This window comes from Empidonax traillii, unplaced genomic scaffold (assembly GCF_003031625.1).
Source record: "Empidonax traillii isolate 1590-97213 ecotype Southwest subspecies unplaced genomic scaffold, ASM303162v1 scaffold398:size1781980, whole genome shotgun sequence".
In the NCBI taxonomy this organism is placed as follows: domain Eukaryota; kingdom Metazoa; phylum Chordata; class Aves; order Passeriformes; family Tyrannidae; genus Empidonax; species Empidonax traillii.
Window position 1 is genome coordinate 904523 of NW_020955591.1, and position 6334 is coordinate 910856.

A 6334-nucleotide genomic window follows, 5' to 3' on the forward strand; every position below is an offset into this window, starting at 1 on the left:
CCCCCCCCCCACCGCCTTACTTCAGATACAGAAAAAATGCGAATTTAATAACGTATATTTGGATCCATCAGCACCCACCTCCCTTTCAGCCGTACCCAGACTTGGAGCCCCAGCACCCTCCGAACTCCACACCTTTCCCAGGATTTAACGGGGCACAGAGAACAGCACGTCCTACGCCACGCGGCTCCCGCAGCTCCCCACCCCCACCCTCCCAGGCAACCCCAGCCCCGCGCCCCCCCCAACTCCCGGGATTCGGTCGGAAAACGCTCCCTTTGCGCCGATCCATCCCCGGCGCAGCACTGGCCACCGCCTCCGCCGCTCACCTTGGCAAGGGGAAGGGGCGCTGCTGTCCCGACTGGCGCTGTGACACAATCCGCGCTCTCCGCTGTGCGCTCGCTAGTGCGCGCTCCCCGCCGCCCGCCCGCTTTATATACGGCCGGACCCGCCTCCTTCCAGAACCATCGGGAACCTTCACCGCGGGCGCGGGGGGAGCTCGGGGCGGGGGGCGCGCGGCGGGGGGGGCGGGGCCTGCCGGCCCAGGGGCGGGGCCGCGCCGCGCGCAGCCAATCGCGGCCGTCCGCGACAGGAGCCGCGGGGCAGGCGCCCGAATGGGCGCGAGCTAGCGCGCGCTCCCCCCCGAGCCCCTTGGCCCGCAGCGATTGGCTCGGTCGGGCACTGGGGGGCGGGGCCCCGGCAGGTTGCGTAGCGGCAGGTGACGTCACCCGCTGCCGCGCGCCGCTCCGAACGTCCTAGAAGGGGGCGGGGCGGGGGCCGCTCCCCCCCCCCTTCCCAATCCTCCTTCATTCTCCTCCATCCTCCCCCCGCCCCCGCCGAGCGGCCAGGAAGGGCCTGGAAAAGTCGGGGTTCCCCCTCCCCCAGCCGGGAGAACGGCCCAGGACCGGGGTGCGGGGCGGCAGCCGCCCCCTCTGTTTGAATGCCCGTGTGCGCCGTGGGGCGGGTGTGCGGGTGTGCGGGTGTGCGGGAGTGCGGGTGTGCGGGAGTGCAGATGTGCGGGTGTGCAGGTGCGTGGCTGTGCAGCTGTTCAGGTGTGCGGGAGTGCATCTGTGCCGGTGTTCAGCAGTGCAGGTGTGCAGGTGTGTGGCTGTGCGGGTGTCCGGCAGTGCAGCTGTTCGAGTGTGCGGGAGCGCCGGTGTCGCGGTGCCCTCGGGCGGGCCGGGGGGCTGCGGCAGGGCGGCACCGCGCCCCGGTCCGGCTGGCCGGGCAGGATCCTGCCGGGCGTAGCCGGGTGAATCACGGCTCGGCGATGCTGTGGTAACGCGTTTCGCCTGCTCAGGGAAAACAACCCTGGTTCTCACGCCGCAGGTATCAGCGTGCGAACCCAACAAAATCGTGCCTCTCGCTCTGCGCGCTTGTGCAGGGTGGAAAGAGCGAAGGGATCGAGTCCAAGCGGCTCAGCAGACCTACATAGCTATGCAGTTACTTAAGGATTTAAGTGCTAATAGTAGACACGAGGCGGATACCTCTACTGTTGGGTTTGTAACAGCCCAAAGCCTGAAATCCACTGGGATTCTCAGCCTTAAGGTGGCATTTGCCAGCTCATCTGGGAAATCTCGGCTGATGTTCAAAGGACACCGCAAGAGACATCTTTGTACATACATTTGCACATCCTGCATAAAGGCTTTGATATGTACCAGTCTCATTATACCCAGCAGCTCTGTGATTGCAGCATTTAGCAGGGTGGGTATTTTTATATCCTGAATGACCTGATTGGGAGCAGGGAGTTAAATGCAGGTCTTCCATGTCTCAGGAGAATGATCTGCATCCCATGTGTTCCAGACCAGGCTTCTAAAAGTTTCTTCTTGGAACTGATCCACTTTTGAGGATATAAATACCAAGTGAAGCTGCATGTTAAAACTGTACACTGATGTAAGCATGAATCTAGACAATCTCCTGCTCTAGAGAATAGCTATTTATTTAAGGAATAAAAAGGATGTTTCTGTAGCAAAAATCCATCCCATGTGCAACTTCTTGGCATTTTCTGTTGCCTCTTGGACATACCCAGACTTCTTTCTAGTTCAACATCTGTCTGACTTTTGGGAATTGAAGTTTAATAGACCTAACCCGCCTTTCCCCTAGTTAAGCATCCTGCAATGCACTGGCTAGCATGAATTTGGTATTACAGTACTTGGATCCATTAATCATAGAATCACAGAATTAACTGGGTTGGAAGAGACCTCCGAGATCATCAAGTCCAACCCTTGATCCAATCCCACTGTGATTACACAGATCATGGCACTCAGTGCCACATCCAGCCTCATCTTAAAAATCTCCAGGGATGGTGAATCTACCACCTCTCTGGGCAGGCCATTCCAATGCCTGATCACTCTCTGTGTAAAGAACTTCTTTCTAATATCCAACCTAAACCTCCCCTGGCAGAGATTAAGCCTATGCCCTCTTGTCCTACTGCTGATGGCCTGGCAGAAGAGACTGACCCCCACCTGGCTACAATCTCCTCTCAGGTAGTTGAAGAGAGTGATGAGGTCACTTCTAAGCCTCCTCTTCTCCAGACTAAGCAACCCCAGCTCCCTCAGCCTCTCCTCATAGGACTTGTGCTCAGGTCCCTTCACCAGCCTGGTTGCTCTTCTCTGGACCTGCTCCAGGACCTCAACATCTTTCCTGAAAGGAGGGGCCCAGAGCTGAACACAATACTCAAGGTGTGGCCTCACCAGCACTGAGTACAGGGGAAGGATCACTTCCCTGCTCCTGCTGGCCACACTATTCTTGATGCATTTAATCAAGGATCCTCACGCTGAATTTGGTATTATTTGCATCCATTATCCTGCAGTTTGACCCAGACAAGCAAATCTGATCGAATTGAGGCCTACAGGCCTGATTTTGTTGCAGCATTATCTTTTAGAGGCGTTTTCAGTACTCCTCATAATCTGACAAGAAGATACGTTAAGTACAGGTATAAAGCATCACGTAGGACATGTCAAGGAATTGAAATTACAGCTTGTTTTGTTGCAGTTTCTGCAGTATCTGGATCAGTATCTGCAATGACTTAGAGGACTCTGCCCTTCTAAGTCCTGGTGCTCCAGCTCTGATTCAAGCAGTTGGCCAAAATACAGAATCCTGCAGGTTATTTTAATTAGAAGGAAAAATTAATTATGGTGTCAACAAGAACATAAAAGGGTGTATAGGTGAGCTGCTGCTCAGCCCATAGGAGAAATCAAACTGTAAGGGTGAGGTTATTTGCTCACAGGTCTAAGCCACTGAAAAACCTGGATTTCAGCCAACACTCAGCCTGGAAAGTTCTGGACTCATGTCTGGGTCACCTTTTTGGTACTTACTGTGTCTGGTCTTTCTGTGTATTTTCTTCAAGTTTGATTTTGAGGTGCTTCTCAATGCATTTCTTTTCCTTTCTCTCAGACACATAATGCTTGTACAAAATAATGTGCATCAAAATGCTTTCTTGAGTATGACTCGTTCCTTTCTTTGCACAGTGACCATGATTTCAGTGATCTGACAGCTGCTTTGGTTGTCTGCTTCCATAAAGCAGCTTAATGGCTCTTTACCACTATCCTAATAAAGTGTGGCAGTTACACCCAAGCATAATGATGTAGATTTCATGTTTTTCTTAGATTAAAAATAGTGCTGGTATAGTATAAATTCTATAGGATGTGCCTTTTAGACTGAAACCCTCTTACATTCAGATTCCATAGACTGAAGTTCTTTCTAACATTTATTTGCATCAAAACAACTTCTGTATTTTAGAGAACTGCTAAAGTATTACAATATATGGAAACTGTCCAAGCATTTTTGCCGGTAATATCCTACCAAATTTACTTGTGTGCTGTCCTTTTGAGGTGTCCAGAATTTTAAGGCTGCCACTTTTATAAAAATATTCAAGATGTTTAAGAAAATATTTTCCTTTCTAATCTCTTGCTTAATGTGGGTCCAGTGATTCAGACTCAGGGATATATGTCGTTTCAAGCATGTAAAGAACCCGTGGAAGATTTTGCATATGTCTGCAGGATCATGTGCCTTTATACTGTCTAATCTAGCAGTCACATCATTCTGTTTTCTCTTCTGTGGTTGTGTTATTCAGCTTTCAAAAACAGACTGATTTCTTTTGTAGAAGTTGTTTGACAAGTGCGCTGGGAGAATGTAATCTCATACCAAACCATCTAAGTTTTCCCAGCTCTGCTTAATCCAAGTTCCTCTGTGCCTGTGTAAAACAAATATTTTCTTCATGACTTGTGAATACCCTATATTCTTTTTGTTCTGCTATGCAGTGAGGGCTAGTGAAGATAGAGACTTTGTTCCTATGGTTACCCTGTTTTAACTGATCCCAGTTTTGTATTGCTTCATTTTTAGGAAAAAAAAAAAAAAAAAAAAGTGATTCCAAACTTGGTTTGTGTTAATTTTGGGGGAAAAATCTGAGCAAGATGGATCAATTTTTCAACCAAGAGATCCTGCTGGTTTTCGTTGGGGTAGAGTTAATTTTCTTCACAGTAGCCATTATGGAGTTCTATTTTGGGTTTGTGCTGAGCACAGGGTTGATAATACAGAGATGTTTTGGTTATTGCTGGGCAGTGTTTGCACATCGTCAAGGCCTTTTCTGTTCCTCACAGGGCCCCATCAGTGAGGTGGACTGGGGGGCACAGGGAGCTGTGAGGGGACACAGCTGGGACAGCTGACCCCAACTCACCCAAAGGACATTCCATACCGTACAGCCTCCAGCATTTGCTGGTTTCCTAAGGATTAGTCCCAAACTTGTTCTCCATATACATTTACATCTTAATAGAATCTTTAATTATACAGTTTTGTAGAACTCCTTGCTATGTGAAAGTTGTAACATTTAAAAAGAACAAAGTCAAAGTTGGCTCGAAGAAAAATATTTAATGTTCAAAGTATTGAAATAACACCCAGGAAATCTGGGTTCTATTCAATTGGGTTTTATTCTTGATTCTATCAAAGGCTCCTTCTGTGTTGCTGAATAAGATTTTTTTTTAAGCCACAAAGAAATTAAAAAACATTTGCATAGAGAATTCTAATTCCAGCATTGAACTAATTTTTGAGTGTTTGGTGTTGTAGCCTTAATGCTGATATAACACTGCTTTAAAATTAATTTTGTTTGAGTTCTGACAGAGTTTTGTCATGTTATCTCAGTGCTTCAGGTTTGACTTAAGGAAAACAAAACAGCAGCAACTGAAATTGCCTGAACAGTAGATTTCAGAGAACTGACATGAGTAGAGATGTGGTAATATAAGTCTAGTTTGATTTAACACATGGAATTATGCATGTAAAATCTGTGTTATCATAATGACATGTAAAGCTGGCCAGGGATCTCTGGCTGAGCAAAGCTTCATGCTTGCTTAGAACTGTTTCCCAGGCTGTCTTTCTAAGTACTCTCTCATGCCTTGCTGGAAGCTGAAGTGATCATAAGATCTGTAGGTCACCAAAAAAAAAAAAAAAAAAAAAAAGGTTATTCACACTAGAAAGAGGATCAGAAGTCACTTAGAAGAAGTATTTTTGCTGTGAAAAAGCTACTTAAGAAGCAGAGAAGAAAATCGGTCTTGTACAATGTAGTTGTACCGTAGAACTGCAGGTGGCAGCAATAATTGCATGGGCCCAGGGCAATATGCACACACTCTTTTTCTAAAAGTTTATGGTTCTTGAAGTATGTGTCAGGGACTGTGAAAACTGTCAGAGTTGTTGCTCCCAGAAGGAATTTTAAAGGGACTTAAACTGTTAAACAAGAATATATTTGTTGTAGCAAAAGTCAACAATTCCACTACTAACAAATGTCAGTTTTAATTTATATTATAATTATCAGTTGCATAGGAAAGCTGAGAGAATGAGCATGGAAAGGCCTAGATTCATGGAACATTAACAAGGCCCCAGAATAATTGTTTAATTTTATCATAAATTACTTTATATGGTGTTTGTTACAAAATTAATAGGTTAGGTTAAGTTTATAACAACTACAATTTGATATTTTAAATTGGTCTTATCTTAATGTTCCCTTGTGACTGCAACAAGGGATATTGTCTATATGGTTTTAGGCCTTATATCATGTTCTACACTTTCCCAGAATAAATGCATGATTATGCACTTCTTAGCTGAAATTATATGTACAAAGCAAGCGTTATATCTATGCAAACTTAGCAACACAAGACACTTCATCCTCCACTGAATTAAAAGTGTTTCTTTCAGTATCTAGTTCTTCTCTTTGTTTTAAGAGCATTGCAAGATGCCTGCAGTACCTGTTTGCTGAAATGTGTGTGGTTTCTGTCTAGCATGGAACTAAAAAGCCAGGACACGCAGTTAGTTGGTTTGGAGAATGAGAGTGGAATGACACGCCCATCAG

At 46.5% G+C, this 6334-nt stretch overlaps 1 protein-coding gene across 1 annotated transcript in view; it reads right to left on the reverse strand.

The window, feature by feature from the left end:
- Window positions 1–517, reverse strand: part of HSP90AA1 (heat shock protein 90 alpha family class A member 1) — a 7585-nt gene extending 7068 nt beyond the window's left edge. The window contains exon 1 of the mRNA XM_027893593.1: window positions 324–517. The gene's annotated coding sequence lies outside the window, so the exon portion shown is untranslated. The remainder of the gene's footprint in view (window positions 1–323) is intronic.
- Window positions 518–6334: the final 5817 nt, after the last annotated feature.